The sequence below is a fragment of the Pseudophryne corroboree genome, chromosome 6, assembly GCF_028390025.1.
Source record: "Pseudophryne corroboree isolate aPseCor3 chromosome 6, aPseCor3.hap2, whole genome shotgun sequence".
NCBI classification, from domain to species: Eukaryota; Metazoa; Chordata; class Amphibia; order Anura; family Myobatrachidae; genus Pseudophryne; species Pseudophryne corroboree.
Genome location: NC_086449.1, coordinates 182,401,814 through 182,425,354, shown reverse-complemented (window position 1 = coordinate 182,425,354; position 23,541 = coordinate 182,401,814).

Sequence of the window (23,541 nt, the reverse complement as noted above, 5' to 3'; positions counted from 1 at the left end):
GTTACACCCACGGTGTTACCAGGACATCCACAGCTATCGCCTGAAGGTCTCGTGACCTGGCGCAATACCTGTCCCGTTTTTTGTTCGGGCGGGATGCCATCATGTCCACCTTTGGTCTTTCCCAACGGTTCACAATCATGCGGAAAACTTCCCGATGAAGTTCCCACTCTCCCGGGTGGAGGTCGTGCCTGCTGAGGAAGTCTGCTTCCCAGTCGTCCACTCCCGGAATGAACACTGCTGACAGTGCTATCACATGATTTTCCGCCTAGCGAAAAATCCTTGCAGTTTTGCCACTGCCCTCCTGCTTCTTGTGCCGCCCTTTCTGTTTACGTGGGCGACTGCCGTGATGTTATCCCACTGGATCAATACCGGCTGACCTTGAAGCAGAGGTCTTGCTAAGTTTAGAGCATTATAAATTTGCTCTTAGCTCCAGTATATTTATGTGGAGAGAATTCTCCAGACTTGATCACACTCCCTGGAAATTTTTTCCCTGTGTGACTGCTCTCCAGCCTCTCAGGCTGGCCTCCGTGGTCACCAGCACCCAATCCTGAATGCAGAATCTGCGGCCCTCTAGAAGATGAGCACTCTGTAATCACCACAGGAGAGACACCCTTGTCCTTGGATATAGGGTTATCCGCTGATGCATCTGAAGATGCGATCCGGACCATTTGTCCAGCAGATCCCACTGAAGAGTTCTTGCGTGAAATCTGCCGAATGGAATCGCTTCGTAATAAGCCACCATTTTTACCAGGACTCTTGTGCAATGATGCACTGACACTTTTCCTGGTTTTAGGAGGATCCCGATTAGCTCGGATAACTCCCTGGCTTTCTCCTCTGGGAGAAACACCTTTTTCTGGACTGTGTCCAGAATCATCCCTAGGACCAGCAGACGTGTCGTCGGAACAACTGCGGTTTTGGAATATTTAGAATCCACCCGTGTTGTCGTAGAACTACTTGAGATAGTGCTACTCCGACCTCCAACTGTTCTCTGGACCTTGTTCTTATCAGGAAGTCGTCCATTTTCTTTGAAGACGAATCCTCATTTCGGTCATTACCTTGGTAAGGACCCGGGGTGCCTTGGACAATCCAACGGCATCGTCTGAAACTGATAGTGACAGTTCTGTACCACGAACCTGAGGTACCCTCGGTGAGAAAGGCAAATTTTTGGGACATGGAGGTAAGCATCCCTGATGTCCCGGGACACCATATAGTCCCCTTCTTCCCGGTTCGCTATCACTGCTCTGAGTGACTCCATCTGGATTTGAACTTTTGTAAGTGTTCAAATATTTCAGATTTAGAATAGGTCTCACCTAGCCTTCTGGCTTCAGTACCACCATATAGTGTGGAATAATACCCCTTTCCTTGTTGTAGGAGGGGTACTTTGATTATCACCTGCTGGGAATACAGCTTGTGAATTGTTTTCAATACTGCCTCCCTGTCGGAGGGAGACATTGGTACAGCAGACTACAGGAACCTGCGAGGGGGAAACGTCTCGACATTCCAATCTGTACCCCTTGGATACTACTTGTAGGATCCAGGGGTCCTGTACGGTCCCAGCGTCATGCTGAGAACTTGGTAGAAGCGTTGGAGGGCTTCTGTTCCTGGGAATGGGCTGCCTGCTGCAGTCTTCTTCCCTTTCCTCTATCCCTGGGCAGATATGACTCTTATAGGGACGAAAGGACTGAGGCTGAAAAGACGGTGTCTTTTTCTGCAGAGATGTGACTTAGGGTAAAAAACGGTGGATTTTCCAGCAGTTGCCGTGACCACCAGGTCCCATGGACCGACCCCAAATAACTCCTCCCCTTTATACGGCAATACATCTTTGTGCCGTTTGGAATCTGCATCACCTGACCACTGTCGTGTCCATAAACATCTTCTTGCAGATATGGACATCGCATTTACTCTTGATGCCAGAGTGCAAATATCCCTCTGCGCATCTCGCATATATAGAAATGCATCCTTTAAATGCTCTATAGTCAATAAAATACTGTCCCTGTCAAGGGTATCAATATTTTTAGTCAGGGAATCCGACCAAGCCACCTCAGCTCTGCACATCCAGGCTGAGGCGATCGCTGGTCGCAGTATAACACCAGCATGTGTGTGTATACTTTTTAGGATATTTTCCAGCCTCCTATCAGCTGGCTCCTTAAGTACGGCCCTATCTGTAGATGGTACCGCCACTTGTTCTGATAAGCATGTGAGCGCCTTATCCACCCTAAGGGGTGTTTCCCAACGCGCCCTAACTTCTGGCGGGAAAGGGTATACCGCCAATAATTTTCTATCGGGGGAAACCCACGCATCATCACACACTTCATTTAATTTATCTGATTCAGGAAAAACTACAGGTAGTTTTTTCACATCCCACATAATACCCTTTTTTGTGGTACTTGTAGTATCAGAAATATGTAACACCTCCTTCATTGCCCTTAACGTGTGGCCCTAAAGGAAAATACGTTTGTTTCTTCACCGTCGACACTGAAATCAGTGTCCGTGTCTGGGTCTGTGTCGACCGACTGAGGTAAATGGGCGTTTTACAGCCCCTGACGGTGTTTGAGACGCCTGGACAGGTACTAATTTGTTCGCCGGCCGTCTCATGTCGTCAACCGGCTTGCAGCGTGTTGACATTATCACGTAATTCCATAAATAAGCCATCCATTCCGGTGTCGACTCCCTAGAGAGTGACATCACCATTACAGGCAATTTGCTCCGCCTCCTCACCAACATTTTCCTCATACATGTCGACACACACGTACCGACATACAGCACACACATAGGGAATGCTCTGATAGAGGACAGGACCCACTAGCCCTTTGGGGAGACAGAGGGAGAGTTTGCCAGCACACACCAAAACGCTATAATTATATAGGGACAACCTTTATATAAGTGTTCCTCCCTTATAGCATTTAATATATATTCATATCGCCAAATCAGTGCCCCCCCTCTCTGTTTTAACCCTGTTTCTGTAGTGCAGTGCAGGGGAGAGCATGGGAGCCTTCCCACCAGCATTTCTGTGAGGGAAAATGGCGCTGTGTGCTGAGGAGAATAGGCCCCGCCCCCTTCTCGGTGGGCTTCTTCTCCGGAGTTTGTGATATCTGGCAGGGGTTAAATACATCCATATAGCCTCAAGGGCTATATGTGATGTATTTTTCGCCATACAGGTATTATACATTGCTGCCCAGGGCGCCCCCCCCCCGCGCCCTGCACCCTCCGTGACCGCTGTGTGAAGTGTGCTGACAACAATGGCGCACAGCTGCAGTGCTGTGCGCTACCTGATGAAGACTGAAAGTCTTCTGCCGCCTGGTTCCGGACCTCTTCAATCTTCAGCATCTGCAAGGGGGTTGGCGGCGCGGCTCCGGGACGAACCCCAGGGCGAGACCTGTGTTCCGACTCCCTCTGGAGCTAATGGTGTCCAGTAGCCTAAGAAGCCAATCCATCCTGCACGCAGGTGAGTTCACTTCTCTCCCCTAAGTCCCTCGATGCAGTGAGCCTGTTGCCAGCAGGACTCACTGAAAATAAAGAACCTAAAAACTTTTTCTAAGCAACTCTTTAAGAGAGCCACCTAGATTGCACCCTGCTCGGACGGGCACAAAAACCTAACTGAGGCTTGGAGGAGGGTCATAGGGGGAGGAGCCAGTACACACCATGTGATCCTAAAAGCTTACTTTTTGTGCCCTGTCTCCTGTGGAGCCGCTAATCCCCATGGTCCTGACGGAGTCCCCAGCATCCACTAGGACGTTAAGCCCAGTACTCACGGGCCGATCAAGGAGAGATGCGTGCTGAGCGAACCGCTCAGCACACATCTCTCCTGCCGCTCAGCACAGCGCGATCTGTGCTGAGCGTGCGGGGGGAGACGGGGGGGGCCGCTAACTTCACCCAGCGGGTGAAGTGAGCGACCCGCTAGATTGGCCTGCATGCAGGCCAATCTAGCAGCGGCGATAGCGATGTGCGGGGCCGCGCATCGCTATCGCCGAGGGGGCTACACACGGAGCGATCCTGCCGATATTCTAAGCAATCTAGTCAGATTGCTTAGAATATCGCTCCGTGAGTACCCCCCTTTAGAGAAAACTTGTGTTGACCCTTTTTGTGTTGACAATTTCTATGTTATCTTTTGATCCAGTTGACTTTTTGTACCGGTCAACCTTTTCCACTGTCTACCTTTTCACCCTGTCAACCTAATGCATGTCAACGATATGGGGTTGACCTTACCGTACCACACCCTGCCGGGACATGGGCTTTGATTAAAGCACAATCCTGGTGATAAGTAAAGTTTACTCTATCATTTTTCTTCTCTGTATGGACTACGCTGCACAAGGTAAAATCCTGCAATGGGCATTGTGATCAGCTACAACTCACTGGCAAGGGCCTGCAAGATTCCTCTCCGGTTGGGCTGCTCCATTGCGGTAAGCATGCTTATGCAAGCTTCTCCTGTGAGCAGGACCGTATGTAGCTAGGGATGTGCAAGCAGTGCCGCCTCCCAGGACACAGGGCCACAACAACTGCTAGAGAGCCACTCTGAATGTCCTAAGGACAGTGCTCTTCTTCATGGTGCCAGCGGCCCTGTCCTCTCAGTGTCACATCATGATGTCAGATGTTCGGGGAGGCAAAGCCAGTACAGGGGGGTGGAAAATCACCCCGCTCCGGCAAAGGCTGTGAGCATTGGTGCTCTAGCATTATTAAAGAGCAGGGATGCTTAATTCTGGTTTTAACATGTTAAGAATACAAATTAGTTTATTACTACAATAGATCACTATGTCGTTAGTGCAATCCTATATAAATTTGGATTCAGTATTTTCCTGCACATATGGGTTAGTTGTTCTTTTGATGATCAGTTTAAACTTGTGTCTCTAATGCTGGATGATTTAATGCAAAGCGAATTTTGAGGACAAAGTTTATTTGAAGGTAATTGTTGTTACATACCTTTCCCAATTACATATGTGACCTTATCTCCCTTTACACATCCACCTGCACTCTTCGCTCCACAAATGCATGCCACCTCTCCTGCCAACTGATTACTTCCTCCCACTCCTGCCACCAAGATTTTGGCCGTGGTGCTCCCTACCACTGGAATTCTGTACCGCTCTTTATCAAACTCTCCACCTCCCTACAAAACTTGAAATGGGCTCTCAAGACCCACTTCTTCACCACACCCAGCTATCTTTCATCCTAAGCCCTCTGTACCACACTCACCGTCTCAGCCCTCTGTGTCACCCCTGACTGTCTGCTCCTCCCCACCAGAAACATAAGCTCTTACCAGCAGGGCCCTCTCCCCTTGTGATAGCCCACCTGTATTAGGTATGCAAGATCTGCAGTCACTGTGTATAGTACATCACCCTTACCTTGCCCCGGCTTGTCATGGGTTCAGGCACAGTTACCAGAGGGTCCCCTGGAGAATCAGGTCTTTAACTACAAGTACATTGTGGGTGTGGACTACAGGTGTCGGTGCAGCGCATAAAGAATTGGGCGCCAGGCCATCTCAGATAAACAGCATAAAGTTTATTTAAACATCAAACAGGGAGATTGCAGGGATAACTTGTGAACACTCCTCCAGCACAAAGCATAAGTTACAGTGGATCACACATCAGGGCACCTCCTCCAGCGCATCGCTTAGTCGCAGCGGCATATACATGGCAAACAGCATTACGTACCAGGGCATTCTGTGACCAGTAGTGCTACACATCAGGTGACCGTGTCTCTCTCTCTCTTAGCGAGGATTCTTTTCCTTGGGGGCGCTTACTCACGCCGCGTGGCTTTCCGACCACTTCACCCAGATACCTCTTGAGATACTTTTCCATGGGGGCGCTTACTCACGCCGCGTGGCTTCCGACCACTTCACCCAGATACCTCTTGAGACTCACACCATTAGCACACTTTTCTCCTGGCATCACCCTTTCGCTGGATTCTGCATACTGCTGCTCTCACACTGCGATGTCTCCCTCTGTCATCAAGTGCTTTGCTGTGGCTGGCATCACTCCCCACCTAAACATGTGGGGAGCCCTCACTGGGGCTACATCTTTCTGGCTAAATCCACCTCACTGTCTGCTCACTCTCCTCACTGACTGTCCTCCCCCTAGGCTGCTGCAGGACAACCTTTTTATAACCCTGCATTCCCAGGTACACATTCTATCTGGGATTTCCCGCTCTCAGTTTCCCGCTCTGAGTCTGCAAATGAGTGAGTCATGCCCTTTGCATTTTGCAGACTAATCTGTATAGCTATGAGCTGTGCTGTTAACTCCTTCTGTGCTGCAAGCCGTAGGCTGCTGGCACAGTGCTATGCAACTCCAGCAAACATTTTACTTTTATTAAAGTCATGCTGGCACCTGTAGTGCCACAGTTGATTTGGGCTGCAGTTTCAGGGTATCACACCCTCATGTGCTTCTCCCTCTCTTACTTAGACTCTTCTACTCCATACTCCCTACAACGGCACCTAACCCTTGGTTTCTGCCACCCCGACGCTTACTTCAGTGACATGTACCCGAGGCAGAAGTGTTTATATACCCTGTACTTGTCCTACATTAAGTCAATGTTTTTTGTTTTTTTTCCTCATGTACTTACCATATATACTCGAGTATAAGCCGACTTTTTCAGCACTTTTTTTTGTGCGCAAAAAGCCACCTCGGCTTATACTCGAGTCAGTGCACAGTGACAGGGAGTGCAGTGTGAAGGAGGGACACGGAGCGCACAGCGCGCGGCTCTCCTGTGTCCCTCCTGCATCTCCGGCGGCAGCGGCGGGTCTATTAAAGGAAGTACCCGTTCGTGACCTCTGATCACGAACCGGCACTTCCTTTAATAGACCCGCCGCGGCCGCCGGAGATGCAGGAGGGACACAGGAGAGCCGCGCGCTGTGCGCTCCGTGTCCCTCCTTCAGAAGACAGCGCGGGATCGACGGAGGGGTAACAGCACTGGGGGAGCATATTTGGCACTATGAGGGGCATATCTGGCAGCAGCATGAGGGGCATATCTGGTAGCAGCATGAGGGGCATATCTAGCAGCAGCATGAGGGGCACATCTGGCAGCAGCATGAGGGCATATCTGGCAGCATGAGGGCATATCTTGCACATCTGGCACTGTGGGGCATATTTGGCAGCATGAGGGCATATCTGGCACATCAGGCACTGTGGGGGCATATCTGGCACTGTGGGGGCATATCTGGCACTGTGGGGGCATATCTGGCAGTATGAGGGCATATCTGGCACTGTGGGGGCATATTTGGCAGTATGAGGGCATATCTGGCACTGTGGGGGCATATCTGGCAGTATGAGGGCATATCTGGCACTGAGGGCTGTGTACGGCTAGAGCTGCATTTCCCACCCTTGGCTTATTCTTGAGTCAATAAGTTTTCCCAGGTTTTTGTGGTAAAATTAGGTGCCTCGGCTTATATTCGGGTCGACTTATACTCGAGTATATGCGGTATGTACTTTTGGGGGTAATTCCTTATGTACTTTGGGGGTAATTCAGACTGGATCGCTGCAGCGGTAGCGATCGCAGTCTGAATTACTTTGTGGAGTGTGCTCACATCTCACTGGTGCGGTCGCCTCTCCCTGATTGACAGCATTGGGGGGGGCGGGGGGCAGAGCCAGACATGCAGGGCGGACTAGCCCTGTGCTGGGCGTCCCCCTGCATGTCAGAGTAAACGATCCTGGATGTGCTAAATTTAGCACATCTACGATCAACTCTGAATTACCCCCTTTGTAAGGTGTGGCAGAACCCTTGTGGTGCCATATAAACAATAATAATAATAATAATAATAATAATAATGATAATATAATAATATTACAGCCCATCATAAGAAAATCGCCCCATTTCTAACAAAGTAACTGCTGACCTGTACAGGAGAGGTTTTGATAGCTGTCGTCAAGGGTCTGCAGTTGATCAATGACCAGTAGAAACTTCACACGGACATTATTGGCTTTTAAGTAAAAAAGACAATTACACTTTATTGTGCACTTTTGCACGTCATAAAGGTTCTTTCTGAGCCACATCTAGTAACAAACAATAATTACTTTGCAGGCGCCTGGTTGCTAATTACAAGTCCACCACCTATCCGACTGACATCTGCATGTCTAAGGAAAGGTGCAAAGTCCGGGAAAGTAAAAAAAACTGGGGAAAAGCCTAAAACAATCAAATCATTAAGTAAAATAAGCAGTAAAAAAAAAATGCAATTGACTGTGGCGGTCCATCGTACTGAAATCTTTCTCCCAATATGTTTATTTTGTACACATTTACAAACTTTATCTAAAGGATACAATAAATAGAAAATCTCATCTATGAAGTAAAATACAGAGTGTGTCACTCGCTATTGGCCCCAAACGGTTTCTTATAACTTTTAAAGTAATTGACGTAATTTAGTGAAATTTGATACGGACATAACTTGGTCTATGAGAAACATGAGGAAGTCACAGCAAGTGTTGAAAGTGTTCACCATTGGCATCCAGGCAACCCTGAACATGTTGCGCTATGTAATGGATGGTTTTAACCAACATAGAGGTGGGACGTCAGCGCAGTCCAAAGTTCAAATAGGGGAGCCACACCATCTGCCACCAACTGTCATCCCAAACTGACTCACACGCAGTAGGTGTGGACACTGCCCAAAAAACGAGACTGTCCTGCCAAAATTGGGGCAGTTGGGAGGTATGGTTAAACTGTCATCATCCAACTGCATTAAGGCCCATTCATGAAGCAGTGATAAGGTTGGAGAACTGAGCCAGTGGAGAAGTTGTACATGGCAACCATCAGTGCTGAGGTGACATTTATAAAATACATTCTATAAAATTATACGTTGTTTGGTTGCCATGGGCAACTTCTCCACTGGCACACTTCTCCACACTTTTCACTGCTTCATGAATAGACTCCTCTATGTCTCCAGTAGCACTGGAGGTAATCCAGGCGCTCAGTCTAACGTGTGGGGCAAAATTGGACATGATATTACTAGAATAGCCTGTTTGCGGCACACTTAATAAATTAACTACTGTGCTGAACGTTTTGCAGTAATAACAACAATGAACACAAATGACAATGATACAAAAATGATGCAAAATACTGATTTGGGGTACATTTTATTCTGTATTCTGTGGAAGCCGATAATTGTAGCCCCAATAAAGTACATTAGAGAATGAGGGGATTGTAAAGAAAATAAAAGCTGTATTTTACAAGAATATATATTCCTGCTGCGTGACGTGTGACAGAATTAGAGTACTGAGAGTTAAGACTTTGTTCGGCACCTAGAATGAAGCAATTGGAGGCTTTTATAGATGCACACTGTGAGTGAAAGGCAGCTGGAGAAGGACCTGGCCTTCTTTAAGGCTATTGTCCCCTGTTTACAGGCTCAGCAGGACATAATTATACCCTCAACAAATTTTCTTGTTAAACACCAGGATTAAGGTGTCTGTCACTACTTAGACATTTGATTATTCCAGGTCTTCCTTTTACAGTTTGTACACATCAGGGAAACCTGAGTGAGCGTGTGCTCTGCGTTTTTTGAGAAGGGACCAGATGAAAGGCCAGGCTGAGGGAATGTAGCCCATAAACATGAGGGATTTACTGAACAGAATATAGAGACAGAGAGTACAGACTTTTATGACAGTTACGGATTCAGTCTTTTAATCTCTGATGAGAACTATAATAAAGACTGTATTGTGCTATGTGTCTGTTTTTCCTATGTTTATGAAACGAGGAAGTTTTGAAGACTTAGGTGACAGGCCAGGAAGTGTTTAGTAAATCCCTGTAACTTCATTATTCTCATTATGTGTGTTATTGGTACAAATCTCACATAAGAAAAAGCACAAACCAAAAAAAGAAACAAAAAAAAAGAAGAATGTAATTCCATGCAGAAAATAAATTAGACTGTAAGTTCTTATGTACAAGTTACTTAGTTATTACTTTTGTATCTACTCATCGTGCCATGATGCCCTGTATATACCTGTTATACTGTATACTGTGTGCAGCGCTGTTTGACATGTCGGTGCTATGTAAATGAATAAGTAATGATGCTAAAATCAATGAGTTGTCTCTGTGCTTTGAGACTGACATGCCCAAGATCGGCCTCTTGAGTAAAACAGATGGATCAATTCTGGCATGACTGGGGGATGTCAGTCAGGTTGGAAGAAATCTGTCTGATAATGATCCAATATAAATCGGATTGTCATAGGAAATCATGACTGTTTGGGCAGCATCCAGGCCCAGTAACTGACATAGACTGCAATAATCCGCAGGTGTGGCCAGCCAGGTAGGTGAACGGAATAAGTGCTTCTTGTTATTGCCAGTTATGCATAAAAAGGACATCTAGAGATAAATAGAAAATTAGATATTAGTCTCTGAGACATCTGCATCATCATTGTAATCTGTCAGTTTTATCACAGCAGTGTTAAATTGCAAAGGCTGAATATAAATTATATTATACCAAATTATGTTCTATTTATAAGATACAGGTTAGCGTACAAATCCAACAAAAAGAAAAAGTCCCTCCAGCTTTATCTGGACTCTTAGGTGCCTGGACGACCGAGTTTGAGAAACACAGCACTAGGGTTATTTTGTTTGTCAATAGCCAATTAAGCTTTCAGTACTGTATGTTTTTGGATTGTTGGAAACCAAAATACCTAGAATAAACCCACCCAAACATGGGGAGCAGTGGCGGATCTTGCCACGGGCAAGCAGGACTTTTGCCCGGGGCGCCGCCTTCCGGAGGGCGCTGGCGCCATCCGGAGGGCGCCGCACCGTGGCAAGATCCGCCACTGCTGCCCGCTGTGTCCCTGTCCGCCTCCGCTGCCGTCCCCGTCCGCCTCCTGAAGGGAACTAGACGCTATGCGTCTAGTTTCCCTTCCTGGAGAGTAACTTTGCTGAGCGGTGCGCGATGACGTCATCGCGCACCGCACAGCAAAGGTCCTCTCTACGAAGGGAACTAGACTCATAGCGTCTAGTTTCCCTTCGTGGAGAGGACCTTTTGCTGTGCGGTGCGCGATGACGTCATCGCGCACCGCTCAGCATTCAAGCGGCGCTTTTAATGTACAGGGGGCGTAATTGACCACGCCCCCTGTATTAGGCCACGCCCCCTTTTCCTGCCCGGGGCGCAGAGCGCCCTTGAACCGGCCCTGATGGGGAGTACATACACACTCCACACAGATGGGCTATGACCCACAACTGAACTCATGACCTCAGTACTGTAAGGAAGTAATGGTAATCTCTACATCACCCATGATGGTTATTGACAGAGAAGAGCATGGAGGTACAGTTTAATACAGCACTCTATAAAAATATAAAGGAAGTTGTAATGCAGATGAGAAAGTGGTATTGGAAATATGTTTAAACTTTTTTAGTTATATAATGCATAATTACCTACTTCCAAGTTCTCCTCTCCGGGAGAAGCCCGGACAGGAGACGATGCAGGAGACTTAAGGGGGGGGCTGTGACATCATCAAGCCACACCCCCACATCGGGAATATGCAGTGATTTGCGGGTCTGCTGAAAGGGGGCGGGGCTAAAATGACGCGATTTGCTTCATTTGAACCCCTCCCCACGGACCCGCGAATAGGGGAGAGTTTGTCTCCATCCTGCCCGCATCACTAGGGCAATTAGGCAAAACCATGTGCACTGCAGGTGTGGCAGATGTAAAATGTGCAGAGAGAGTTAGATTTGGGTGGGTTATATTGTTTCTGTGCAGGGTAAATACTGGCTGCTTTATTTTTACACTGCAATTTAGATTTCAGTTTACACACAGCACCCAAATCTAATCTCTCTGCACATGTTACATCTGCCACACCTACAGTGCAACATGTTTTTGCCCATTAGTGTGCTTTTTTGGCTTGATAACAACTCTGAATACTCCCCATAGTTTTATGTTTTTAACTACATTTATCTTTAGGGATAATCTTGTGTATACTACGCACATATCAAGATTTCCACCATTACCAATTAGACATTTTTATTGAGTTGAACTCAGACATAAGAAGGTTTCAGATATAAAATCATAGTTGTTTGAAAGCACGTAAACACCATTTGGCCCATCTTGCCTAACCATAACAAGAGCTGGCCTGAAGCTGTATTTTATAAGCAAACAGAAAGTGAATTTGTTTCCCAGCTGTTTGTACAGCAATCTGCTAATCTGAACAGGCCAGTACACAGCATCAGTCATTATTCTGCAACAGGTTAAGTCAGGTTCTAACTAGATAAAAACTTTAGTGCTTAACCGCTTTCATCCTGGATCCAGAATATGTATGCAAATCAATATTGTGCGATTCATGGCTCAGTTTCAATATACAATGCATTTACTTTTTATTAATTTATCAGTATCTGCAAATTCAGACTCATATAATAAATTAAAAGAATTAGGTTTGCATTAATCAGGTCCGTAAGGTGACCCATTCCCATATGGCATATTTGCCTACTTTCCGGAATCTTATGGGGGGGTCACAATTTTTTAGGTAGTCCCCCGCCAGTGGCGGTTCTTGCCACGGGCAAGCTGTACTTTTGCCCGGGGCGCCGCCTTCCGGAGGGCGCCGGCGCCATCCGGAGGGCACCGGCGCCATCCGGAGGGCGCCGCACCAGGGCAAGATCCGCCACTGTGCCCCCCGTAGTGCCCTGCTGTGCCCCCCCACTTTGAAGGGAACCAGACGCGTAGCGTCTAGTTTCCCTTCATGGAGAGGACCTTAGTTGTGCGGTGCGCGATGACGTCATCGCGCACCGCACAGCAAAGGTCCTCTTCATGAAGGGAAACTAGACGCTACGGTCTAGTTTCCCTTCGTCTAGAGGACCTTTGCTGTGCGATGCGCGATGACGTCATCGCGCACCGCACAGCATAGTGGCACAGACACTAGGGGTCATAATTGACCTCTAGTGTCTATGCTGTTCTATGGGAGAGACGTAATAACGTCTCTCCCATAGATCGAAGAGAACAGAAGAGAGGAGGAGAGGAGAAAAGCGGCGCCGCCGGCGGAGGGGGTCTGGATCAGGAACGGGGATGGTAAGTATACTTTTTATTTATTTTTATTTTTTCTTTCAGCGCGCTGACCACGCCCCCAATCGAAGCCACGCCCTCCATATTTTGCCCGGGGCGCCACAAATCATAGAACCGGCCCTGTCCCCCGCACCCCTGGAAGAGTGGGCAGGCCTCCCGTGTCCAGCCCACATCCTAGTGAAGTGGGCAGAATGGGCAGAACAATAACAGGAATCAGTGTTCCGTGCACAGGGATGGGATGTTAATTTTGGGAAGGTGTGGTGGTGTGTGTGTGTGTGTGGAGGGGGGGGGGGGGGCTGGTGTTGGGCTCCACATAGCCCTAGCAGAACATATGGTGCAGTGCCACTAGCTTTGCCATGTTTGTTATTGCAAAATAAAAGACGGGCTTGGAGGTGGTGGACAAATTTGTACGGAATAGCCAAATGTGCAAGGTGTGGCATTGTTTCCTTAAAACAATATATAAAAAATCCTCTATTCGCAACGCCGCCAAGATGCAAAGGGGGGAGGTAACTAACAAGCCCAGGACCGGATAAAGAGTCTATACATTTTTTTTGTGCACTAAATAAAAATACATCTTACCTATATGGTGGTTTCTTTTGAAGAACTTAATCCTCTCTGGGCAGACAGTCTTCAGTCGGTATTCACTATTCATGTAGGAGACCACATGGTCTGGAAGATGTCTGTTTGTGCAGGATTATAACCAATGTCATCATCACAGATATTCAACCAGACTTGTGCCCCCTCCAGCCTCTTTCTCCATCACTTGACTTTCTTGCTTACCTGTCACTCCAGCCTCCCTGTAACTCCAGCCACATCAAACCAGCCTCTTGCCTTCCTGTTACTACAGCCTCCTGCCTCCCTTTCACTCTAGCTTCCTGCCTCCGTTACTCTGACCTCCGGCCTTTCCAGCCCCGTCACTCCAGCCTCCTGCCTCCCTGTCACTCCAGCCTCCTACCCCACAGTGGCAAACACAGAATTTCTAGAGGGTGGTTTCCAAATGCAATCCACAATCTCCCACTCTGCGGAACATTAGAGCAAGTGCAGGAGTCTTGGAGAGCAGTTGAGAACATAATAACGACCATGGAAATTAATGTAAACATTGCTCTTTTTATACAGTGGATGCTGTATGGAATACAGTATTAATATTTAACACAATATAGATGTTCTATAGTATAGGCTGTATCATACATATTTAAATAATAAATAAATAAATACACAGACATAATAGAACCAGTACTGCATTTTTTAAGCACACACTCTCCCACCCCATCGTAAGGCACCTGTCTCTTCTTCCTGGTAGCTACTCACTTGGCTAGATCACTGATTGAGGACTCAGATCCACACACACAGAAAAGTTGGTAAAAGATGCTGCTACCACTGGGCATGTGCAGCATCTCTGCTCTGTCCCTTGAACAGCATGATGTAACAGCAGATATAGTAATCGTATTATATACCATTGCTATTGTTGTAATTATTTGAGCCACTGGCCAAGTCGAGGGGGTTTCCGGGCAACCGGAACCCCCCCCCCCCCTGCGTTTGCCTATGTCCCATCACCACAGCCTCCAGTGTTTCACCTTGTTAGTCCTGCCTGCTTGGCCAGAAGAACTCATTCACTCTCAGCCTATCTTCTCTGCAGTCAGCGACAGCCTCAGTCTTTCGCACTCAGACTCAGAGCCTCTGAGCCAGGATGGGACAGTGCCAAATGCCATGCAACAGTCCGACTATAAGGTTCAGGATGAGACCAGCTGCCGTCCGCGCTCAACATTACACAGCCTGTGCGCTGCTGATTATGTGTGGCTGACGGTGCAGCATGTGACTCAGTCTGCCACGCTGACCAACACTGCACACAGGCCAGCAATATTACAGGCTGAAATTGCTGTCACTTTTGGACTTGGAGTCCTCCATTCACTACCGCGCCGGAGCCACAATAGTATGTGAGACCGGAAGTGCACCAGACATAAAAATGGGACAAACTGCATCCTGCAATGCATCAATACTGGACACAGCATATCCTTGTCAATTACAGAACGATCCTGTATAATACAGGACGGGTGGCAACTCTAAGTACCACATTGGCTTCCCAAATTAGAAAATGTAAATGTTTGGGGGTGTGCATGGGAATACTGTATGTGATAAATGATGGGCCACTCCCACTTGCATTGCATCATTCAGTTCTCTGATGGAACACATAATTGTCAGTGAAGGCACATCTTATCTAGGGATTATGATTATTTAAACATATTATTTTGTGGAAAGTAAATAATGGTTGGTGCATATGAAAAAAAAGCATAAAAACAAATCCAAACCATAATACAGTAATAAAATAATGACTGAAGTTTACAGGCAAGCCAAGGATTTATGGAACATATTACTTTTCCCTGTAAAATCCCTAGGTTTAAAGGGGGGTACACACGGAGCGATAATCTAAGCAATCTGACTAGTTTGCTTAGATTTTCAGCAAGATCGCTCCGTGTGTACACCCTACAGCGACAGCGATGCACGGGCTGCTAGATTGGCCTGCATGCAGGTCAATCTAGCGGGTCACTCACTTCACCCGCTGGGTGAAGTGAGTGTCCCCTCCCCGTCTCCCCCAGCACGCTCAGCACAGATCGCGCTGTGCTGAGCAGCGGGAGAGATGTGTGCTGAGCGGTTCGCTCAGCACACATCTCTCCTGCATCGACCTGTCTATATGGGCCTTAAGAAACCTTGGGCCCTACAGCTGCTGCTGAACCACATCTCCCAGCATCCTCTGCAGATAATGCTTGGAGCTCTATTTCAATCCCAGCCAGATAGCTATATTCCTGAAGATGTTTGGAGATACTGTATCTGCAGACATTTTGACTGAGGTTTAGCTATAGTTTAATTGACATGCAATTAAGTCTCTTGGCTTCTGAACATACTTTATAGAGATACATTCTGTACTACTGTAACTTTATTGTATGTAAACACACAGTGAGGCAGCTCCCAACCCTCCTGGAGATGATATAGAAAGTATGAGTACATCTGCCAGTCAGAGCTTTGAATGCTACAGAGCTGGAGTAGAACAGAAGGGGAGGGGCGCAGAAGATGGAGGGGGGGAGACTCGCTTTGAACTGGTGCCAAAAGGTGCACAATTAAATACCTATCTGCCTGTGACATAAATCAGCCGCTATCCGACTTGTCACATCAAACAAACCATTATGAGTGGCTTACACGCCCACATCATTAATCTTACAGTACACCCACTCACCCTGACAGCCCCATAGTGAAAACAAACCCTGTGTTGGATTACAGGCACCTTGGTCTGGACTGTGACTATGTAACAAGTTACTTTATGCAGCTGAACGGGTTAAAAATCCTTTTCTGCAGCAGGTGAGGCTGGGTTAATTGATGGCACACCACTTTATGCTTATGACACAACTGAGAGGGTAATAGAAGTCTTTAACAATGTAACCTGTTCTACCATTCTTAGCAGCTGATTTATAGCTAGAAGTGTCTGCTCAGGTATGAATATATGCTGCTATTTAGCGATATATATTATATCTGACAAGTTATGGCAGATTTACTAAGCGGCCTTAGGCTATGACCGTTTTGACGTGATGGTTGCTACTTTATGCAGTCTGTGGAACAGGAGGACCCAGGCTCCTATTTACCCTGTGTTGTCACAACACTTTAATTATATAGACCAACAATGGTCATCACATCCATAATAACTTAAAACTTGACGTACTAGGCACAGGGTTATAAATAAAGTTATTTCTCTAACGTCCTAGTGGATGCTGGGACTCCGTCAGGACCATGGGGGATAGCGGGCTCCGCAGGAGACAGGGCACATCTAAATAAAGCTTTTAGGATCACATGGTGCGTACTGGCTCCTCCCCCTATGACCCTCCTCCAAGCCTCAGTTAGGTTTTTGTGCCCGTCCGAGAAGGGTGCAATCTAGGTGGCTCTCCTAAAGAGCTGCTTAGACAAAGTTTTTTTAGGTTTAAATCTCAGTGAATCCTGCTGGCAACAGGATCACTGCATCGAGGGACTTAGGGGAGAGATTTCCAACTCACCTGCGTGCAGGATGGATTGGAGTCTTAGGCTACTGGACACTTAGCTCCAGAGGGAGTCGGAACACAGGTCATCCTGGGGTTTGTCCCGGAGCCGCGCCGCCGACCCCCCTTACAGACGCTGAAGATCGGAGGTCCGGAAAGCAGGCGGCAGAAGACTCCTCAGTCTTCATGAAGGTAGCGCACAGCACTGCAGCTGTGCGCCATTGTTGCTACACGTCTCACTGATTCAGTCACGGAGGGTGCAGGGCGCTGCTGGGGGCGCCCTGGGCAGCAATATTAAATACCTTTAGTGGCGAAAAATACATCACATATAGCCATTAAGGCTATATGTATGTATTTAACCCAGGCCAGTTTTCTTAAAACCCGGGAGAAAAGCCCGCCGAAAAAGGGGCGGAGCTTATTCTCCTCAGCACTCAGCGCCATTTTCCTGCTCAGCTCCGCTGGTGAGGAAGGTTCCCAGGATTCTCCCCTGCACTGCACTACAGAAACAGGGTAACAAAGAGAAGGGGGGCATAATTTGGCGATATTGATATATTAAAAGCGCCTATATCAAAAACAACACCTTCTAGGGTTGTTTATATACATTTATAGCGCTTTTGGTGTGTGCTGGCAAACTCTCCCTCTGTCTCCCCAAAGGGCTAAGAGGGTCCTGTCTTCGATTAGAGCATTCCCTGTGTGGCTGCTGTGTGTCGGTACGTGTGTGTCGACATGTATGAGGACGATGTTGGTGTGGAGGCAGAGCAATTGCCGGTAATGGTGATGTCACCCCCTAGGGAGTCGACACCGGAATGGATGGCTTTAGTTATGGAATTACGTGATAATGTTAGCACATTACAAAAGTCAGTTGACGAAATGAGACGGCCGGAAAACCAGTTAGTACCGGCTCAGGCGTCTCAGACACCGTCAGGGGCTGTAAAACGTCCCTTACCTCAGTCAGTCGACACGGGTACCGACACAGATGAATCTAGTGTCGACGGTGAAGAAACAAACGTATTTTCCAATAGGGCCACACGTTATATGATCACGGCAATGAAGGAGGCTTTGCAGATCTCTGATACTGCTGGTACCTCAAAAAGGGGTATTATGTGGGGGGGTGAAAAAACTACCTGTAGCTTTTCCAGAATCAGAGGAATTGAATGACGTGTGTGATGAAGCGTGGGTTAACCCAGATAGAAAACTGCTAATTTCCAAGAAGTTATTGGCATTATACCCTTTCCCACCAGAGGTTAGGGCGCGCTGGAAAACACCCCCTAGGGTGGATAAGGCGCTCACACGTTTATCAAAGCAAGTGGCGTTGCCGTCTCCTGATACGGCCGCCCTCAAGGATCCAGCAGATAGGAGGCTGGAAACTACACTGAAGAGTATATACACACATACTGGTGTTATACTGCGACCGGCAATAGCCTCAGCCTGGATGTGCAGTGCTGGGGTAGTGTGGTTGGATTCCCTGACTGAAAATATTGATACCCTGGATAGGGACAGTATTTTATTGACTCTAGAGCAATTAAAGGATGCGTTTCTTTATATGCGAGATGCTCAGAGGGATATTTGTACTCTAGCATCAAGGGTAAGCGCGATGTCCATATCTGCCAGAAGAAGTTTATGGACGCGACAGTGGTCAGGTGATGCGGATTCCAAAAGGCATATGGAAGTATTGCCATATAAAGGAGAGGAATTATTTGGGGTCGGTCTTTCGGACCTGGTGGCCACGGCAACTGCCGGCAAATCCACTTTTTTACCTCAGACCCCCTCCCAACAGAAAAAGACACCGTCTTTTCAGCCGCAGTCCTTTCGCTCCTATAAAAACAAGCGACCAAAAGGACAGTCTTATCTGCCGCGAAGCAGAGGAAAGGGTAAGAGAGGGCAGCAAGCAGCCCCTGCCCAGGACCAGAAGCCCGCCCCGGGTTCTACAAAGCCATCAGCATGACGCTGGGGCTTTACAAGCGGACTCAGGAGCGGTGGGGGGTCGACTCAAGATTTTCAGCAATTAGTGGGCTCGCTCACAAGTGGACCCGTGGATCCTGCAGATAATATCTCAGGGTTACATGTTGGAGTTCGAAAGGTCTCCCCCTCGCCGGTTCCTAAAGTCTGCTTTACCAACGTCTCCCTCAGAAAGGACGTCGGTATTGGAAGCCATTCACAAGCTGTATTCTCAGCAGGTGATAGTCAAGGTACCCCTCCTACAACAGGGAAAGGGGTATTATTCCACACTATTTGTGGTACCGAAGCCAGACGGTTCGGTAAGACCTATTCTAAACCTGAAATCCTTGAACCTGTACATACAAAAATTCAAGTTCAAGATGGAGTCACTCAGAGCAGTGATAGCGAATCTGGAGGAAGGGGACTTCATGGTGTCCCTGGACATAAAAGATGCTTATCTGCATGTCCCAATTTACCCCTCACACCAAGGGTATCTCAGGTTCGTGATACAAGACTGTCATTATCAGTTTCAAACGCTGCCGTTTGGTTTGTCCACGGCTCCTCGGGTCTTTACCAAGGTAATGACCGAAATGATGGTTCTTCTACGAAGAAAAGGCGTATTAATTATCCCTTACTTGGACGATCTCCTGATAAGGGCAAAGTCCAGAGAACAGCTGGAAGTCGGTGTAGCACTAACCCAGGTAGTGCTTCAGCAACACGGGTGGATTCTGAATCTTCCAAAATCTCAATTGACCCCGACAACACGTCTGCTGTTCCTGGGAATGATTCTGGACACGGTTCAGAAAAAGGTGTTTCTCCCGGAGGAGAAAGCAAGGGAGTTATCCGAACTTGTCAGGAACCTCCTAAAACCAGGAACTGTGTCAGTACATCAATGCACAAGAGTCCTGGGAAAGATGGTGGCTTCTTACGAAGCAATTCCATTTGGCAGATTCCATGCACGAACATTTCAGTGGGATCTGCTGGACAAATGGTCCGGATCGCATCTGCACATGCATCAGCGGATAACACTGTCACCAAGAACAAGGTTGTCTCTCCTGTGGTGGTTGCAGAGTGCCCATCTGTTAGAGGGCCGCAGATTCGGCATACAGGACTGGGTCCTGGTGACTACGGATGCCAGCCTACGAGGCTGGGGAGCAGTCACACAGGGAAGGAACTTCCAGGGCGTGTGGTCAAACCTGGAGACGTCCCTTCACATAAATATACTGGAGCTAAGAGCGATCTACAATGCTCTAAGCCTGGCAAAACCGCTGCTTCAGGGTCAGCTGGTGTTGATCCAGTCGGACAACATCACGGCAGTCGCCCACGTAAACCGACAAGGCGGCACGAGAAGCAGAAGAGCAATGACAGAAGCGGCAAGGATTCTGCGCTGGGCGGAAAATCATGTCATAGCACTGTCAGCAGTGTTCATCCCGGGAGTGGACAACTGGGAAGCAGATTTCCTCAGCAGACACGACCTTCACCCGGGAGAGTGGGGACTCCATCCAGAAGTCTTCCACATGATTGTGAACCGTTGGGAAAAACCAAAGGTGGACATGATGGCGTCTCGCCTCAACAAAAAATTGGACAGATATTGCGCCAGGTCAAGAGACCCTCAGGCAATAGCTGTGGACGCTCTGGTAACACCGTGGGTGTACCAGTCAGTGTATGTGTTCCCTCCTCTGCCTCTCATACCAAAGGTACTGAGAATTATACGGAAAAGGGGAGTAAGAACAATACTAGTGGCTCCGGACTGGCCAAGAAGAACTTGGTATCCGGAACTTCAAGAGATGCTCACGGAGGATCCGTGGCCTCTACCTCTAAGAAGGGATCTGCTTCAGCAGGGACCTTGTATGTTCCAAGACTTACCGCGTCTGCGTTTGACGGCATGGCGGTTGAACGCCGGATTCTAAAAGAAAAGGGCATTCCAGAGGAAGTTATTCCTACCTTGATGAAGGCTAGGAAGGAAGTGACTGTACAACATTATCACCGCATTTGGCGAAAATATGTTGCGTGGTGTGAGGCCAAAAAGGCCCCAACGGAAGAATTTCAATTGGGTCGATTCTTACATTTCCTGCAAGCAGGATTGTCTATGGGCCTAAAATTAGGGTCCATTAAAGTTCAAATTTCGGCCTTATCAATCTTCTTCCAGAAGGAATTGGCGTCAGTTCCTGAAGTACAAACTTTTGTCAAAGGTGTACTACATATACAACCCCCAATGGTGCCTCCAGTGGCACCGTGGGATTTGAACGTAGTTTTGAATTTTCTCAAATCTCATTGGTTTGAGCCTCTAAAATCGGTAGATTTAAAATACCTTACATGGAAGGTAACCATGTTATTGGCCCTGGCTTCAGCCAGGAGAGTTTCAGAGTTGGCGGCTTTATCGTACAAAAGCCCATATCTGATTTTCCATTCGGACAGGGCAGAACTGCGGACACGTCCTCATTTTCTCCCTAAGGTGGTTTCGGCTTTTCACTTGAACCAGCCTATTGTGGTGCCTGCGGCTACTAGCGACTTGGAGGACTCCAAGTTACTGGACGTTGTCAGAGCATTAAAAATATATATTTCAAGGACAGCTGAAGTCAGAAAATCTGACTCGTTGTTTATATTGTATGCACCCAACAAGATGGGTGCTCCTGCGTCTAAACAGACGATTGCACGTTGGATCTGTAGCACAATCCAATTTGCACATTCTGTGGCAGGCCTGCCACAGCCTAAATCTGTAAAGGCCCACTCCACAAGGAAAGTGGGCTCATCTTGGGCGGCTGCCCGAGGGGTCTCGGCATTACAACTTTGCCGAGCAGCTACGTGGTCAGGGGAGAACACGTTTGTAAAATTTTACAAATTTGATACTCTGGCTAAGGAGGACCTGGAGTTCTCTCATTCGGTGCTGCAGAGTCATCCGCACTCTCCCGCCCGTTTGGGAGCTTTGGTATAATCCCCATGGTCCTGACGGAGTCCCAGCATCCACTAGGACGTTAGAGAAAATAAGAATTTACTTACCGATAATTCTATTTCTCATAGGCCCTCATTCCGAGTTGATCGGTCGCAATGCGAATTTAGCAGAGTTACACACGCTAAGCCGCCGCCTACTGGGAGTGAATCTTAGCTTCTTAAAATTGCGACCGATGTATTCGCAATATTGCGATTACTAACTACTTAGCAGTTTCAGAGTAGCTCCAGACTTACTCTGCCTGTGCGATCATTTCAGTGCTTGTCGTTCCTGGTTGACGTCACAAACACACCCAGCGTTCGCCCAGGCACTCCCACCGTTTCCCCGGCCACTCCTGCGTTTTTTCCGGAAACGGTAGCGTTTTCAGCCACACGCCCCTGAAACGCCGTGTTTCCGCCCAGTAACACCCATTTCCTGTCAATCACATTACGATCGCCGGAGCGAAGAAAAAGCCGTGAGTAAAAATACTTTCATCATAGTAAAGTTACTTGGCGCAGTCGCAGTGCGAACATTGCGCATGCGTACTAAGCGGATTTTCACTGCGATGCGATGAAAAATACCGAGCGAACAACTCGGAATGAGGGCCATAGTCTGTAGTGGATGCTGGGCGCCCATCCCAAGTGCGGATTGTCTGCAATGTTTGTACATAGTTATTGTTACAAAAATCGGGTTATTACTATTGTTGTGAGCCATCTTTTCAGAGGCTACTTCATTTGTTGTTATCATACTGTTAACTGGGTTCAGATCACAAGTTGTACGGTGTGATTGGTGTGGCTGGTATGAGTCTTACCCGGGATTCAAGATCCTTCCTTATTGTGTACGCTCGTCCGGGCACAGTACCTAACTGAGGTTTGGAGGAGGGTCATAGGGGGAGGAGCCAGTACGCACCATGTGATCCTAAAAGCTTTATTTAGATGTGCCCTGTCTCCTGCGGAGCCCGCTATCCCCCATGGTCCTGACGGAGTCCCAGCATCCACTACGGACTATGAGAAATAGAATTATCGGTAAGTAAATTCTTATTTTTTTTAAGCATCTAAACAATAGTCTTAGCATTTGTTTTAACGTATAGTGGCTCTGCCCAACCCTCTGGAAGCAGTTGTGTAAAATCATATAAAGACATTGCTGGCCAAAAGAAATTGTTGATAGAAGTGAAGGTGATCTTGCTCCACTACCTGCAGTTGTCCAGCATTCTAAGTAGATCTGGTCACTTTACATGCAACAGAAGCAACTACCGAGTTGTAAAAAGGAATGGAAACAAGACATTTCTCATAAATTATGAAATGCTTTTTTTTTTTCTCTTTCATCCTAGAGGATACTGGGGTTTATTTAGTACCATGGGGTATAGACGGGTCCACTAGGAGCCTTGAGCACTTTAAGAAATCAATAGTGTGCGCTGCCTCCTCCCTCTTTGCCCCTCCTACCAGACTCAGTCTAGAAACTATGCCCGAGGAGACGGACATACTTTGAGAGAAGGATAGATAAGGATGGTGGTGAGATTCCGAACCAGCACACACAAACAAGAGGAAAGCCATGCTAACCAAACCTGAAACAGGAACAGCAACAGCTGAACCAAACAACAACACTTAACCAAGTAAAGTGCAGGAATAACGAAGCGCTGGGCGGGCGCCCAGTATCCTCTAGGGCTATGAGAAAAGGATTTACAGGTAGGTAATTAAAATCCTATTTTC